The sequence below is a fragment of the Anolis carolinensis genome, chromosome 4 (assembly GCF_035594765.1).
Source record: "Anolis carolinensis isolate JA03-04 chromosome 4, rAnoCar3.1.pri, whole genome shotgun sequence".
In the NCBI taxonomy this organism is placed as follows: Eukaryota; Metazoa; Chordata; class Lepidosauria; order Squamata; family Dactyloidae; genus Anolis; species Anolis carolinensis.
The window spans coordinates 100,576,485-100,595,972 of record NC_085844.1 but is presented as its reverse complement, the minus strand read 5'-3'; positions in this window follow the sequence as shown (position 1 = coordinate 100,595,972).

Below are 19,488 nucleotides of genomic sequence, written 5' to 3'. Positions count from 1 at the left end.
CACAGAGCTTTACAGTATGAACCACTTGCAATGAAAGTAGGATCCACAATGAACATAATGCCATGCACTGGGCTTTACAGTGTGAACCACTTGCAATGAAAGTAGGATCCACTATGAACATAATGCCATGCAATGGGCTTTACAGAATTAACCACTTGCAATGCAATAAGGTTCCACAAAGTTCACAATGGTTTGTACTGGGCTTTAGAGAATCAACCGCTAGCAATGATAGTACGGTCCATAATGTACACATGCTACGTACTGGTCTTTACAGAATGAACCTCTTGCAATGAAAGCCAGATCCAAATGAACAGAATGCCATGCACTGAGCTTTACAGTATGAACCACTTGCAATGAAGGTAAGAAGGGTCCCTAATGATCACAATGCTATGTACTGGTCTTTACAGAATCAACCACTTGCAATGAAAGCAAGATCCAAATGAACAGATTGCCATGCACTGAGCTTTACAGTATGAACCACTTGCAATGAAAGCCAGATCTAAATGAACAGATTGCCATGCACTGGACTTTACAGTATGAACCACTTGCAATGAAAGTAGTATCCACAATGAACATAATGCCATGCACTGGGCTTTACAGAATTAACCACTTGCAATGCAATAAGGTTCTACAAAAGTCACAATGGTACCTACTGGGCTTTAGAGAATCAACCGCTAGCAATGAGAGAAGGGTCCATAATGAACACATGCTATGTACTGGTCTTTACAGAATGAACCTCTTGCAAAGAAAGCAAGATCCAAATGAACATAATGCCATGCACTGAGCTTTACAGTGTGAACCAATTGCAATGCAAGTAGTATCCACAATAACATAATGCCATGCACTGGGCTTTACAAAATGAACCACTTGCAATGCTATAAGGTTCCACAAAGTTCACAATGGTACGTACTGGGCTTTACAGAATCAACCACTAGCAATCAGAGAAGGGTCCGTAATGATCACATGCTACGTACTGGGCTTTACAGAATCAACCAGTAGCAATGAGAGAAGGGTCCATAATGATCACATGCTACGTACTGGGCTTTACAGAATCAACCACTAGCAATCAGAGAAGGGTCCATAATGATTACATGCTACCTACTGGTCTTTACAGAATGAACCTCTTGCAATGAAATGAACATAATGCTTTGAACTGGGCTTTTCAGAATCAACCACTTTTAAGGCAATAAGGTTCCACAAAGGTCACAATGGTTCATACTGGGCTTTAGAGAATGAACCAGTTGCAATGAAATAAGGTTCCACAAAGGTCACAATGGTTCATACTGGGCTTTAGAGAATCAACCACTAGCAATGAGAGAAGGGTCCATAATGATCACATGATACGTACTGGGCTTTACAGAATCAACCACTAGCAATCAGAGAAGGGTCCATAATTATCACATGCTACGTACTGGGCTTTACAGAATCAACAACTTGCAATGCAATAAGGTTCCACAAAGGTCACAATGGTACGTACTGGGCTTTAGAGAATCAACCACTAGCAATGAGAGAAGGGTCCATAATTATCACATGCTATGTACTGGGCTTTACAGAATCAACAACTTGCAATGCAATAAGGTTCCACAAAAGTGACAATGGTTCGTACTGGGCTTTAGAGAATCAACCACTAGCAATGAGAGAAGAGTCCATAATGATCACAATGCTATGTACTGGGCTTTACGGAATTAACCACTTGCAATGAAAGCAAGATCCAAATGAACAGAATGCCAAGGGTCGCTAATGATCACAATGCTATGTACTGGTATTTACAGAATGAACCTCTTGCAATGAAAGCAAGATCCAAATGAACAGAATGCCATGCACTGAGCTTTACAGTATGAACAACTTGCAATAAAAGTAGGATCCACAATGAACATAATGCCATGCACTGGGCTTTACAGAATTAACCACTTGCAATGCAATAAGGTTCCACAAAGTTCGCAATGATTCGTACTGGGCTTTAGAGATTCAACCACTAGCAATGATAGTAGGGTCCATAATGAACACATGCTACGTACTGGTCCTTACAGAATAAACCTCTTGCAATGAAAGCCAGATCCAAATGAACAGATTGCCATGCACTGAGCTTTACAGTATGAACCACTTGCAATCAAAGTAGGATCCACAATGAACATAATGCCATGCACTGGGCTTTACGAATTAACCACTTGCAATGCAATAAAGTTCCACAAAGGTCACAATCGTACGTACTGGGCTTTAGAGAATCAACCACTAGCAATCAGAGAAAGGTCCATAATGAACACATGCTACGTACTGGGCTTTACAGAATCAACCACTAGCAGTCAGAGAAGGGTCCATAATGAACACATGCTACATACTGGTCTTTACAAAATGAACCTCTTGCAATGAAAGCAAGATCGAAATTAAAGTAATGCTTTGAACTGGGCTTTACAGAAGCAACCACTTGCAATGCAATAAGGTTCCACAAAGGTCACAATGGTTCGTACTGGGCTTTAGAGAATCAACCACTAGCAATCAGAGAAGGGTCCATAATGAACTCATGCTACGTACTGGTCTTTACAGAATGAACCTCTTGCAATGAAAGCAAGATCCAAATGAACAGAATGCCATGCACTGAACTTTACAGTATGAACCACTAGCAATGAAAGAATGATCCCTAATGATCACAATGCTACGTACTGGGCTTTACAGAATGAACCACGTGCAATGCAATAAGGTTCCACAAAGGTCACAAAGGTACATACTGGGCTTTACAGAATCAACCACTAGCAATTAGAGAAGGGTCCATAATGATTACATGCTACCTACTGGTCTTTACAGAATGAACCTATTGCAATGAAAGCAAGATCGAAATGAAAATAATGCTTTGAACGGGCTTTACAGAATCAACCACTTGCAATGCAATAAGGTTCCACAAAGGTCACAATGGTTCGTACTGGGCTTTAGAGAATCAACCACTTGCAATGATAGGTCCATAATGAACACATGCTACGTACTGGTCTTTACAGAATCAACCACTTGCAATGAGAGAAGGGTCCATAATGATTACATGCTACGTACTGGGCTTTACAGAATCAACCACTAGCAATCAGAGAAGTGTCCATAATGATTACATGCTACCTACTGGTCTTTACAGAATGAACCTCTTGCAATGAAAGCAAGATCGAAATGAACATAATGCTTTGAACTGGGCTTTACAATATGAACCACTTGCAATGAAAGTAGTATCCACAATGAACATAATGCCATGCACTGGGCTTTACTGAATTAACCACTTGCAATGCAATAAGGTTCCACAAAGGTCACAATGGTACGTACTGGGCCTTAGAGAATCAACCACTAGCAATGAGAGAAGGGTCAATAATGATCACATGCTACGTACTGGGCTTTACAGAATCAACCACTAGCAATCAGAGAAGGGTCAATAATGATCACATGCTATGTACTGGGCTTTACAGAATCAACCACTAGCAATCAGAGAAGGGTCCATAATTATCACATGCTACGTACTGGGCTTTACAGAATCAACCACTTGCAATGCAATAAGGTTCCACAAAGGTCACAATGGTACGTACTGGGCTTTAGAGAATCAACCACTAGCAATGATAGTAGGGTCCATAATGAACACATGCTACGTACTGGTCTTTACAGAATGAACCTCTTGCAATGAAAGCAAGACCCAAATGAACAGTATGCCATGCATTGAGCTTTACAGTATGAACCACTTGCAATGAAGGTAAGAAGGGTCCCTAATGATCACAATGCTATGTACTGGGCTTTACAGAGTCAACCACTTGCAATGAAAGCAAGATCCAAATGAACAGAATGCCATGCACTGAGATTTACACTATGAACCACTTGCAATGAAAGTAGGATCCACAATGAACATAATGCCATGCACTGGGCTTTACAGAATTAACCACTTGCAATGCAATAAAGTTCCACAAAGGTCACTATGGTACATACTGGGCTTTAGAGAATCAACCACTAGCAATCAGAGAAGGGTCCATAATGATCACATGCTACGTACTGGGCTTTACAGAATCAACCACTAGCAATCAGAGAAGGGTCCATAATGATTACATGCTACCTACTGGTCTTTACAGAATGAACCTCTTGCAATGAAATGAACATAATGCTTTGAACTGGGCTTTTCAGAATCAACCACTTTTAAGGCAATAAGGTTCCACAAAGGTCACAATGGTTCATACTGGGCTTTAGAGAATGAACCAGTTGCAATGAAATAAGGTTCCACAAAGGTCACAATGGTTCATACTGGGCTTTAGAGAATCAACCACTAGCAATGAGAGAAGGGTCCATAATTATCACATGCTACGTACTGGGCTTTACAGAATCAACAACTTGCAATGCAATAAGGTTCCACAAAGGTCACAATGGTACGTACTCGGCTTTAGAGAATCAACCACTAGCAATGAGAGAAGGGTCCATAATGATCACATGCTACGTACTGGGCTTTACAGAATCAACAACTTGCAATGCAATAAGGTTCCACAAAGGTCACAATGGTACGTACTCGGCTTTAGAGAATCAACCACTAGCAATGAGAGAAGGGTCCATAATGATCACATGATACGTACTGGGCTTTACAGAATCAACCACTAGCAATCAGAGAAGGGTCCATAATTATCACATACTACGTACTGGGCTTTACAGAATCAACAACTTGCAATGCAATAAGGTTCCACAAAAGTGACAATGGTTCGTACTGGGCTTTAGAGAATCAACCACTAGCAATGAGAGAAGGGTCCATAATGATCACATGATACGTACTGGGCTTTACAGAATCAACCACTAGCAATCAGAGAAGGGTCCATAATTATCACATACTACGTACTGGGCTTTACAGAATCAACAACTTGCAATGCAATAAGGTTCCACAAAAGTGACAATGGTTCGTACTGGGCTTTACAGAATTAACCACTTGCAATGAAAGCAAGATCCAAATGAACAGAATGCCAAGGGTCGCTAATGATCACAATGCTATGTACTGGTATTTACAGAATGAACCTCTTGCAATGAAAGCAAGATCCAAATGAACAGAATGCCATGCACTGAGCTTTACAGTATGAACAACTTGCAATAAAAGTAGGATCCACAATGAACATAATGCCATGCACTGGGCTTTACAGAATTAACCACTTGCAATGCAATAAGGTTCCACAAAGTTCACAATGATTCGTACTGGGCTTTAGAGATTCAACCACTAGCAATGATAGTAGGGTCCATAATGAACACATGCTACGTACTGGTCTTTACAGAATAAACCTCTTGCAATGAAAGCCAGATCCAAATGAACAGATTACCATGCACTGAGCTTTACAGTATGAACCACTTGCAATGAAAGTAGGATCCACAATGAACATAATGCCATGCACTGGGCTTTACGAATTAACCACTTGCAATGCAATAAAGTTCCACAAAGGTCACAATGGTACGTACTGGGCTTTAGAGAATCAACCACTAGCAATCAGAGAAGGGTCCATAATGAACACATGCTACGTAGTGGGCTTTACAGAATCAACCACTAGCAGTCAGAGAAGGGTCCATAATGAACACATGCTACATACTGGTCTTTACAGAATGAACCTCTTGCAATGAAAGCAAGATCGAAATTAAAGTAATGCTTTGAACTGGGCTTTACAGAAGCAACCACTTGCAATGCAATAAGGTTCCACAAAGGTCACAATGGTTCGTACTGGGCTTTAGAGAATCAACCACTAGCAATCAGAGAAGGGTCCATAATGAACTCATGCTACGTACTGGTCTTTACAGAATGAACCTCTTGCAATGAAAGCAAGACCCAAATGAACAGTATGCCATGCATTGAGCTTTACAGTATGAACCACTTGCAATGAAGGTAAGAAGGGTCCCTAATGATCACAGTGCTATGTACTGGGCTTTACAGAGTCAACCACTTGCAATGAAAGCAAGATCCAAATGAACAGAATGCCATGCACTGAGATTTACACTATGAACCACTTGCAATGAAAGTAGGATCCACAATGAACATAATGCCATGCACTGGGCTTTACAGAATTAACCACTTGCAATGCAATAAAGTTCCACAAAGGTCACTATGGTACATACTGGGCTTTAGAGAATCAACCACTAGCAATCAGAGAAGGGTCCATAATGATCACATGCTACGTACTGGGCTTTACAGAATCAACCAGTAGCAGTCAGAGAAGGGTCCATAATGATCACATGCTACGTACTGGGCTTTACAGAATCAACCACTTGCAATGCATTAAGGTTCCACAAAGGTCACAATGGTTCTTACTCGTCTTTACAGAATGAACCTCTTGCAATGAAAGCAAGACCCAAATGAATAGAATGCCATGCATTGAGCTTTACTGTATGAACCACTTGCAATGAAGGTAAGAAGGGTCCCTAATGATCACAATGCTATGTACTGGGCTTTACAGAATCAACCACTTGCAATGAAAGCAAGATCCAAATGAACAGAATGCCATGCACTGAGCTTTAGAGTATGAACCACTTGCAATGAAAGTAGGATCCACAATGAACATAATGCCATGCACTGGGCTTTACAGAATTAACCACTTGCAATGCAATAAGGTTCCACAAAGATCACAATGGTTCTTACTGGGGTTCAGAGATTCAACCACTAGCAATGAGAGAAGAGTCCATAATGATCACAATGCTATGTACTGGGCTTTACAGAATTAACCACTTGCAATGAAAGCAAGATCCAAATGAACAGAATGCCATGCACTGAGCTTTACAGTATGAACCACTTGCAATGAAAGTAGGATCCACAATGAACATAATGCCATGCACTGGGCTTTACGAATTAACCACTTGCAATGCAATAAAGTTCCACAAAGGTCACAATGGTACGTACTGGGCTTTAGAGAATCAACCACTAGCAATCAGAGAAGGGTCCATAATGAACACATGCTACGTAGTGGGCTTTACAGAATCAACCACTAGCAGTCAGAGAAGGGTCCATAATGAACACATGCTACATACTGGTCTTTACAGAATGAACCTCTTGCAATGAAAGCAAGATCGAAATTAAAGTAATGCTTTGAACTGGGCTTTACAGAAGCAACCACTTGCAATGCAATAAGGTTCCACAAAGGTCACAATGGTTCGTACTGGGCTTTAGAGAATCAACCACTAGCAATCAGAGAAGGGTCCATAATGAACTCATGCTACGTACTGGTCTTTACAGAATGAACCTCTTGCAATGAAAGCAAGACCCAAATGAACAGTATGCCATGCATTGAGCTTTACAGTATGAACCACTTGCAATGAAGGTAAGAAGGGTCCCTAATGATCACAGTGCTATGTACTGGGCTTTACAGAGTCAACCACTTGCAATGAAAGCAAGATCCAAATGAACAGAATGCCATGCACTGAGATTTACACTATGAACCACTTGCAATGAAAGTAGGATCCACAATGAACATAATGCCATGCACTGGGCTTTACAGAATTAACCACTTGCAATGCAATAAAGTTCCACAAAGGTCACTATGGTACATACTGGGCTTTAGAGAATCAACCACTAGCAATCAGAGAAGGGTCCATAATGATCACATGCTACGTACTGGGCTTTACAGAATCAACCAGTAGCAGTCAGAGAAGGGTCCATAATGATCACATGCTACGTACTGGGCTTTACAGAATCAACCACTTGCAATGCATTAAGGTTCCACAAAGGTCACAATGGTTCTTACTCGTCTTTACAGAATGAACCTCTTGCAATGAAAGCAAGACCCAAATGAATAGAATGCCATGCATTGAGCTTTACTGTATGAACCACTTGCAATGAAGGTAAGAAGGGTCCCTAATGATCACAATGCTATGTACTGGGCTTTACAGAATCAACCACTTGCAATGAAAGCAAGATCCAAATGAACAGAATGCCATGCACTGAGCTTTAGAGTATGAACCACTTGCAATGAAAGTAGGATCCACAATGAACATAATGCCATGCACTGGGCTTTACAGAATTAACCACTTGCAATGCAATAAGGTTCCACAAAGATCACAATGGTTCTTACTGGGGTTCAGAGATTCAACCACTAGCAATGAGAGAAGAGTCCATAATGATCACAATGCTATGTACTGGGCTTTACAGAATTAACCACTTGCAATGAAAGCAAGATCCAAATGAACAGAATGCCATGCACTGAGCTTTACAGTATGAACCACTTGCAATGTAAGTAGGATCCACAATGAACATAATGCCATGCACTGGGCTTTACGAATTAACCACTTGCAATGAAATAAAGTTCCACAAAGGTCACAATGGTACGTACTGGGCTTTACAGAATCAAGCACTAGCAGTCAGAGAAGGGTCCATAATGATTACATGCTACCTACTGGTGTTTACAGAATGAACCTCTTGCAATGAAAGCAAGATCGAAATGAACATAGTGCTTTGAACTGGGCTTTACAGAATCAACAACTTGCAATGCAATAAGGTTCCACAAAGGTGACAATGGTTCGTACTGGGCTTTAGAGAATCAACCACTAGCAATGATAGAAGGGTCCATAATGAACACATGCTACGTACTGGTATTTACAGAATGAACCTCTTGCAATGAAAACAAGATCCAAATGAACAGAATGCCATGCACTGAGCTTTACAGTATGAACAACTTGCAATGAAAGTAGTATCCACAATAACATAATGCCATGCACTGGGCTTTACAGAATCTACCACTTGCAATGCAATAAGGTTCCACAAACGCCACAATGGATCGTACTGGGCTTTAGAGAATCAACCACTAGCAATGAGAGAAGAGTCCATAATGATCACAATGCTATGTACTGGGCTTTACAGAATCAACCACTAGCAATGATTGAACGGTCCATGATGATCACAATGCTATGTACTTGCAATGAAAGCAAGATCCAAATGAACAGAATGCCATGCACAGAGCTTTACAGTATGAACCACTTGCAATGAAAGTAGGATCCACAATGAACATAATGCCATGCACTGGGCTTTACAGTGTGAACCACTTGCAATGAAAGTAGGATCCACTATGAACATAATGCCATGCAATGGGCTTTACAGAATTAACCACTTGCAATGCAATAAGGTTCCACAAAGTTCACAATGGTTTGTACTGGGCTTTAGAGAATCAACCGCTAGCAATGATAGTACGGTCCATAATGTACACATGCTACGTACTGGTCTTTACAGAATGAACCTCTTGCAATGAAAGCCAGATCCAAATGAACAGAATGCCATGCACTGAGCTTTACAGTATGAACCACTTGCAATGAAGGTAAGAAGGGTCCCTAATGATCACAATGCTATGTACTGGTCTTTACAGAATCAACCACTTGCAATGAAAGCAAGATCCAAATGAACAGATTGCCATGCACTGAGCTTTACAGTATGAACCACTTGCAATGAAAGCCAGATCTAAATGAACAGATTGCCATGCACTGGACTTTACAGTATGAACCACTTGCAATGAAAGTAGTATCCACAATGAACATAATGCCATGCACTGGGCTTTACAGAATTAACCACTTGCAATGCAATAAGGTTCTACAAAAGTCACAATGGTACCTACTGGGCTTTAGAGAATCAACCGCTAGCAATGAGAGAAGGGTCCATAATGAACACATGCTATGTACTGGTCTTTACAGAATGAACCTCTTGCAAAGAAAGCAAGATCCAAATGAACATAATGCCATGCACTGAGCTTTACAGTGTGAACCAATTGCAATGCAAGTAGTATCCACAATAACATAATGCCATGCACTGGGCTTTACAAAATGAACCACTTGCAATGCTATAAGGTTCCACAAAGTTCACAATGGTACGTACTGGGCTTTACAGAATCAACCACTAGCAATCAGAGAAGGGTCCGTAATGATCACATGCTACGTACTGGGCTTTACAGAATCAACCAGTAGCAATGAGAGAAGGGTCCATAATGATCACATGCTACGTACTGGGCTTTACAGAATCAACCACTAGCAATCAGAGAAGGGTCCATAATGATTACATGCTACCTACTGGTCTTTACAGAATGAACCTCTTGCAATGAAATGAACATAATGCTTTGAACTGGGCTTTTCAGAATCAACCACTTTTAAGGCAATAAGGTTCCACAAAGGTCACAATGGTTCATACTGGGCTTTAGAGAATGAACCAGTTGCAATGAAATAAGGTTCCACAAAGGTCACAATGGTTCATACTGGGCTTTAGAGAATCAACCACTAGCAATGAGAGAAGGGTCCATAATGATCACATGATACGTACTGGGCTTTACAGAATCAACCACTAGCAATCAGAGAAGGGTCCATAATTATCACATGCTACGTACTGGGCTTTACAGAATCAACAACTTGCAATGCAATAAGGTTCCACAAAGGTCACAATGGTACGTACTGGGCTTTAGAGAATCAACCACTAGCAATGAGAGAAGGGTCCATAATTATCACATGCTATGTACTGGGCTTTACAGAATCAACAACTTGCAATGCAATAAGGTTCCACAAAAGTGACAATGGTTCGTACTGGGCTTTAGAGAATCAACCACTAGCAATGAGAGAAGAGTCCATAATGATCACAATGCTATGTACTGGGCTTTACGGAATTAACCACTTGCAATGAAAGCAAGATCCAAATGAACAGAATGCCAAGGGTCGCTAATGATCACAATGCTATGTACTGGTATTTACAGAATGAACCTCTTGCAATGAAAGCAAGATCCAAATGAACAGAATGCCATGCACTGAGCTTTACAGTATGAACAACTTGCAATAAAAGTAGGATCCACAATGAACATAATGCCATGCACTGGGCTTTACAGAATTAACCACTTGCAATGCAATAAGGTTCCACAAAGTTCGCAATGATTCGTACTGGGCTTTAGAGATTCAACCACTAGCAATGATAGTAGGGTCCATAATGAACACATGCTACGTACTGGTCCTTACAGAATAAACCTCTTGCAATGAAAGCCAGATCCAAATGAACAGATTGCCATGCACTGAGCTTTACAGTATGAACCACTTGCAATCAAAGTAGGATCCACAATGAACATAATGCCATGCACTGGGCTTTACGAATTAACCACTTGCAATGCAATAAAGTTCCACAAAGGTCACAATCGTACGTACTGGGCTTTAGAGAATCAACCACTAGCAATCAGAGAAAGGTCCATAATGAACACATGCTACGTACTGGGCTTTACAGAATCAACCACTAGCAGTCAGAGAAGGGTCCATAATGAACACATGCTACATACTGGTCTTTACAAAATGAACCTCTTGCAATGAAAGCAAGATCGAAATTAAAGTAATGCTTTGAACTGGGCTTTACAGAAGCAACCACTTGCAATGCAATAAGGTTCCACAAAGGTCACAATGGTTCGTACTGGGCTTTAGAGAATCAACCACTAGCAATCAGAGAAGGGTCCATAATGAACTCATGCTACGTACTGGTCTTTACAGAATGAACCTCTTGCAATGAAAGCAAGATCCAAATGAACAGAATGCCATGCACTGAACTTTACAGTATGAACCACTAGCAATGAAAGAATGATCCCTAATGATCACAATGCTACGTACTGGGCTTTACAGAATGAACCACGTGCAATGCAATAAGGTTCCACAAAGGTCACAAAGGTACATACTGGGCTTTACAGAATCAACCACTAGCAATTAGAGAAGGGTCCATAATGATTACATGCTACCTACTGGTCTTTACAGAATGAACCTATTGCAATGAAAGCAAGATCGAAATGAAAATAATGCTTTGAACGGGCTTTACAGAATCAACCACTTGCAATGCAATAAGGTTCCACAAAGGTCACAATGGTTCGTACTGGGCTTTAGAGAATCAACCACTTGCAATGATAGGTCCATAATGAACACATGCTACGTACTGGTCTTTACAGAATCAACCACTTGCAATGAGAGAAGGGTCCATAATGATTACATGCTACGTACTGGGCTTTACAGAATCAACCACTAGCAATCAGAGAAGTGTCCATAATGATTACATGCTACCTACTGGTCTTTACAGAATGAACCTCTTGCAATGAAAGCAAGATCGAAATGAACATAATGCTTTGAACTGGGCTTTACAATATGAACCACTTGCAATGAAAGTAGTATCCACAATGAACATAATGCCATGCACTGGGCTTTACTGAATTAACCACTTGCAATGCAATAAGGTTCCACAAAGGTCACAATGGTACGTACTGGGCCTTAGAGAATCAACCACTAGCAATGAGAGAAGGGTCAATAATGATCACATGCTACGTACTGGGCTTTACAGAATCAACCACTAGCAATCAGAGAAGGGTCAATAATGATCACATGCTATGTACTGGGCTTTACAGAATCAACCACTAGCAATCAGAGAAGGGTCCATAATTATCACATGCTACGTACTGGGCTTTACAGAATCAACCACTTGCAATGCAATAAGGTTCCACAAAGGTCACAATGGTACGTACTGGGCTTTAGAGAATCAACCACTAGCAATGATAGTAGGGTCCATAATGAACACATGCTACGTACTGGTCTTTACAGAATGAACCTCTTGCAATGAAAGCAAGACCCAAATGAACAGTATGCCATGCATTGAGCTTTACAGTATGAACCACTTGCAATGAAGGTAAGAAGGGTCCCTAATGATCACAATGCTATGTACTGGGCTTTACAGAGTCAACCACTTGCAATGAAAGCAAGATCCAAATGAACAGAATGCCATGCACTGAGATTTACACTATGAACCACTTGCAATGAAAGTAGGATCCACAATGAACATAATGCCATGCACTGGGCTTTACAGAATTAACCACTTGCAATGCAATAAAGTTCCACAAAGGTCACTATGGTACATACTGGGCTTTAGAGAATCAACCACTAGCAATCAGAGAAGGGTCCATAATGATCACATGCTACGTACTGGGCTTTACAGAATCAACCACTAGCAATCAGAGAAGGGTCCATAATGATTACATGCTACCTACTGGTCTTTACAGAATGAACCTCTTGCAATGAAATGAACATAATGCTTTGAACTGGGCTTTTCAGAATCAACCACTTTTAAGGCAATAAGGTTCCACAAAGGTCACAATGGTTCATACTGGGCTTTAGAGAATGAACCAGTTGCAATGAAATAAGGTTCCACAAAGGTCACAATGGTTCATACTGGGCTTTAGAGAATCAACCACTAGCAATGAGAGAAGGGTCCATAATTATCACATGCTACGTACTGGGCTTTACAGAATCAACAACTTGCAATGCAATAAGGTTCCACAAAGGTCACAATGGTACGTACTCGGCTTTAGAGAATCAACCACTAGCAATGAGAGAAGGGTCCATAATGATCACATGCTACGTACTGGGCTTTACAGAATCAACAACTTGCAATGCAATAAGGTTCCACAAAGGTCACAATGGTACGTACTCGGCTTTAGAGAATCAACCACTAGCAATGAGAGAAGGGTCCATAATGATCACATGATACGTACTGGGCTTTACAGAATCAACCACTAGCAATCAGAGAAGGGTCCATAATTATCACATACTACGTACTGGGCTTTACAGAATCAACAACTTGCAATGCAATAAGGTTCCACAAAAGTGACAATGGTTCGTACTGGGCTTTAGAGAATCAACCACTAGCAATGAGAGAAGGGTCCATAATGATCACATGATACGTACTGGGCTTTACAGAATCAACCACTAGCAATCAGAGAAGGGTCCATAATTATCACATACTACGTACTGGGCTTTACAGAATCAACAACTTGCAATGCAATAAGGTTCCACAAAAGTGACAATGGTTCGTACTGGGCTTTACAGAATTAACCACTTGCAATGAAAGCAAGATCCAAATGAACAGAATGCCAAGGGTCGCTAATGATCACAATGCTATGTACTGGTATTTACAGAATGAACCTCTTGCAATGAAAGCAAGATCCAAATGAACAGAATGCCATGCACTGAGCTTTACAGTATGAACAACTTGCAATAAAAGTAGGATCCACAATGAACATAATGCCATGCACTGGGCTTTACAGAATTAACCACTTGCAATGCAATAAGGTTCCACAAAGTTCACAATGATTCGTACTGGGCTTTAGAGATTCAACCACTAGCAATGATAGTAGGGTCCATAATGAACACATGCTACGTACTGGTCTTTACAGAATAAACCTCTTGCAATGAAAGCCAGATCCAAATGAACAGATTACCATGCACTGAGCTTTACAGTATGAACCACTTGCAATGAAAGTAGGATCCACAATGAACATAATGCCATGCACTGGGCTTTACGAATTAACCACTTGCAATGCAATAAAGTTCCACAAAGGTCACAATGGTACGTACTGGGCTTTAGAGAATCAACCACTAGCAATCAGAGAAGGGTCCATAATGAACACATGCTACGTAGTGGGCTTTACAGAATCAACCACTAGCAGTCAGAGAAGGGTCCATAATGAACACATGCTACATACTGGTCTTTACAGAATGAACCTCTTGCAATGAAAGCAAGATCGAAATTAAAGTAATGCTTTGAACTGGGCTTTACAGAAGCAACCACTTGCAATGCAATAAGGTTCCACAAAGGTCACAATGGTTCGTACTGGGCTTTAGAGAATCAACCACTAGCAATCAGAGAAGGGTCCATAATGAACTCATGCTACGTACTGGTCTTTACAGAATGAACCTCTTGCAATGAAAGCAAGACCCAAATGAACAGTATGCCATGCATTGAGCTTTACAGTATGAACCACTTGCAATGAAGGTAAGAAGGGTCCCTAATGATCACAGTGCTATGTACTGGGCTTTACAGAGTCAACCACTTGCAATGAAAGCAAGATCCAAATGAACAGAATGCCATGCACTGAGATTTACACTATGAACCACTTGCAATGAAAGTAGGATCCACAATGAACATAATGCCATGCACTGGGCTTTACAGAATTAACCACTTGCAATGCAATAAAGTTCCACAAAGGTCACTATGGTACATACTGGGCTTTAGAGAATCAACCACTAGCAATCAGAGAAGGGTCCATAATGATCACATGCTACGTACTGGGCTTTACAGAATCAACCAGTAGCAGTCAGAGAAGGGTCCATAATGATCACATGCTACGTACTGGGCTTTACAGAATCAACCACTTGCAATGCATTAAGGTTCCACAAAGGTCACAATGGTTCTTACTCGTCTTTACAGAATGAACCTCTTGCAATGAAAGCAAGACCCAAATGAATAGAATGCCATGCATTGAGCTTTACTGTATGAACCACTTGCAATGAAGGTAAGAAGGGTCCCTAATGATCACAATGCTATGTACTGGGCTTTACAGAATCAACCACTTGCAATGAAAGCAAGATCCAAATGAACAGAATGCCATGCACTGAGCTTTAGAGTATGAACCACTTGCAATGAAAGTAGGATCCACAATGAACATAATGCCATGCACTGGGCTTTACAGAATTAACCACTTGCAATGCAATAAGGTTCCACAAAGATCACAATGGTTCTTACTGGGGTTCAGAGATTCAACCACTAGCAATGAGAGAAGAGTCCATAATGATCACAATGCTATGTACTGGGCTTTACAGAATTAACCACTTGCAATGAAAGCAAGATCCAAATGAACAGAATGCCATGCACTGAGCTTTACAGTATGAACCACTTGCAATGTAAGTAGGATCCACAATGAACATAATGCCATGCACTGGGCTTTACGAATTAACCACTTGCAATGAAATAAAGTTCCACAAAGGTCACAATGGTACGTACTGGGCTTTACAGAATCAAGCACTAGCAGTCAGAGAAGGGTCCATAATGATTACATGCTACCTACTGGTGTTTACAGAATGAACCTCTTGCAATGAAAGCAAGATCGAAATGAACATAGTGCTTTGAACTGGGCTTTACAGAATCAACAACTTGCAATGCAATAAGGTTCCACAAAGGTGACAATGGTTCGTACTGGGCTTTAGAGAATCAACCACTAGCAATGATAGAAGGGTCCATAATGAACACATGCTACGTACTGGTATTTACAGAATGAACCTCTTGCAATGAAAACAAGATCCAAATGAACAGAATGCCATGCACTGAGCTTTACAGTATGAACAACTTGCAATGAAAGTAGTATCCACAATAACATAATGCCATGCACTGGGCTTTACAGAATCTACCACTTGCAATGCAATAAGGTTCCACAAACGCCACAATGGATCGTACTGGGCTTTAGAGAATCAACCACTAGCAATGAGAGAAGAGTCCATAATGATCACAATGCTATGTACTGGGCTTTACAGAATCAACCACTAGCAATGATTGAACGGTCCATGATGATCACAATGCTATGTACTTGCAATGAAAGCAAGATCCAAATGAACAGAATGCCATGCACAGAGCTTTACAGTATGAACCACTTGCAATGAAAGTAGGATCCACAATGAACATAATGCCATGCACTGAGCTTTACAGTATGAACCACTTGCAATGAAAGCAAGAAGGGTCCCTAATGATCACAATGCTATGTACTGGGCTTTACAGAATCAACCACTTGCAATGAAAGCAAGACCCAAATGAACAGAAAGCCATGCACTGAGCTTTACAGTATGAACCACTTGCAATGAAGGTAAGAAGGGTCCCTAATGATCACAATGCTATGTACTGGGCTTTACAGAGTCAACCACTTGCAATGAAAGCAAGATCCAAATGAACAGAATGCCATGCACTGAGATTTACACTATGAACCACTTGCAATGAAAGTAGGATCCACAATGAACATAATGCCATGCACTGGGCTTTACAGAATTAACCACTTGCAATGCAATAAAGTTCCACAAAGGTCACTATGGTACATACTGGGCTTTAGAGAATCAACCACTAGCAATCAGAGAAGGGTCCATAATGATCACATGCTACGTACTGGGCTTTACAGAATCAACCAGTAGCAGTCAGAGAAGGGTCCATAATGATCACATGCTACGCACTGGGCTTTACAGAATCAACCACTTGCAATGCATTAAGGTTCCACAAAGGTCACAATGGTTCTTACTCGTCTTTACAGAATGAACCTCTTGCAATGAAAGCAAGACCCAAATGAATAGAATGCCATGCATTGAGCTTTACTGTATGAACCACTTGCAATGAAGGTAAGAAGGGTCCCTAATGATCACAATGCTATGTACTGGGCTTTACAGAATCAACCACTTGCAATGAAAGCAAGATCCAAATGAACAGAATGCCATGCACTGAGCTTTAGAGTATGAACCACTTGCAATGAAAGTAGGATCCACAATGAACATAATGCCATGCACTGGGCTTTACAGAATTAACCACTTGCAATGCAATAAGGTTCCACAAAGATCACAATGGTTCTTACTGGGGTTCAGAGATTCAACCACTAGCAATGAGAGAAGAGTCCATAATGATCACAATGCTATGTACTGGGCTTTACAGAATTAACCACTTGCAATGAAAGCAAGATCCAAATGAACAGAATGCCATGCACTGAGCTTTACAGTATGAACCACTTGCAATGTAAGTAGGATCCACAATGAACATAATGCCATGCACTGGGCTTTACGAATTAACCACTTGCAATGAAATAAAGTTCCACAAAGGTCACAATGTACTGGGCTTTACAGAATCAAGCACTAGCAGTCAGAGAAGGGTCCATAATGATTACATGCTACCTACTGGTGTTTACAGAATGAACCTCTTGCAATGAAAGCAAGATCGAAATGAACATAGTGCTTTGAACTGGGCTTTACAGAATCAACAACTTGCAATGCAATAAGGTTCCACAAAGGTGACAATGGTTCGTACTGGGCTTTAGAGAATCAACCACTAGCAATGATAGAAGGGTCCATAATGAACACATGCTACGTACTGGTATTTACAGAATGAACCTCTTGCAATGAAAACAAGATCCAAATGAACAGAATGCCATGCACTGAGCTTTACAGTATGAACAACTTGCAATGAAAGTAGTATCCACAATAACATAATGCCATGCACTGGGCTTTACAGAATCTACCACTTGCAATGCAATAAGGTTCCACAAACGCCACAATGGATCGTACTGGGCTTTAGAGAATCAACCACTAGCAATGAGAGAAGAGTCCATAATGATCACAATGCTATGTACTGGGCTTTACAGAATCAACCACTAGCAATGATTGAACGGTCCATGATGATCACAATGCTATGTACTTGCAATGAAAGCAAGATCCAAATGAACAGAATGCCATGCACAGAGCTTTACAGTATGAACCACTTGCAATGAAAGTAGGATCCACAATGAACATAATGCCATGCACTGGGCTTTACAGTGTGAACCACTTGCAATGAAAGTAGGATCCACTATGAACATAATGCCATGCAATGGGCTTTACAGAATTAACCACTTGCAATGCAATAAGGTTCCACAAAGTTCACAATGGTTTGTACTGGGCTTTAGAGAATCAACCGCTAGCAATGATAGTACGGTCCATAATGTACACATGCTACGTACTGGTCTTTACAGAATGAACCTCTTGCAATGAAAGCCAGATCCAAATGAACAGAATGCCATGCACTGAGCTTTACAGTATGAACCACTTGCAATGAAGGTAAGAAGGGTCCCTAATGATCACAATGCTATGTACTGGTCTTTACAGAATCAACCACTTGCAATGAAAGCAAGATCCAAATGAACAGATTGCCATGCACTGAGCTTTACAGTATGAACCACTTGCAATGAAAGCCAGATCTAAATGAACAGATTGCCATGCACTGGACTTTACAGTATGAACCACTTGCAATGAAAGTAGTATCCACAATGAACATAATGCCATGCACTGGGCTTTACAGAATTAACCACTTGCAATGCAATAAGGTTCTACAAAAGTCACAATGGTACCTACTGGGCTTTAGAGAATCAACCGCTAGCAATGAGAGAAGGGTCCATAATGAACACATGCTATGTACTGGTCTTTACAGAATGAACCTCTTGCAAAGAAAGCAAGATCCAAATGAACATAATGCCATGCACTGAGCTTTACAGTGTGAACCAATTGCAATGCAAGTAGTATCCACAATAACATAATGCCATGCACTGGGCTTTACAAAATGAACCACTTGCAATGCTATAAGGTTCCACAAAGTTCACAATGGTACGTACTGGGCTTTACAGAATCAACCACTAGCAATCAGAGAAGGGTCCGTAATGATCACATGCTACGTACTGGGCTTTACAGAATCAACCAGTAGCAATGAGAGAAGGGTCCATAATGATCACATGCTACGTACTGGGCTTTACAGAATCAACCACTAGCAATCAGAGAAGGGTCCATAATGATTACATGCTACCTACTGGTCTTTACAGAATGAACCTCTTGCAATGAAATGAACATAATGCTTTGAACTGGGCTTTTCAGAATCAACCACTTTTAAGGCAATAAGGTTCCACAAAGGTCACAATGGTTCATACTGGGCTTTAGAGA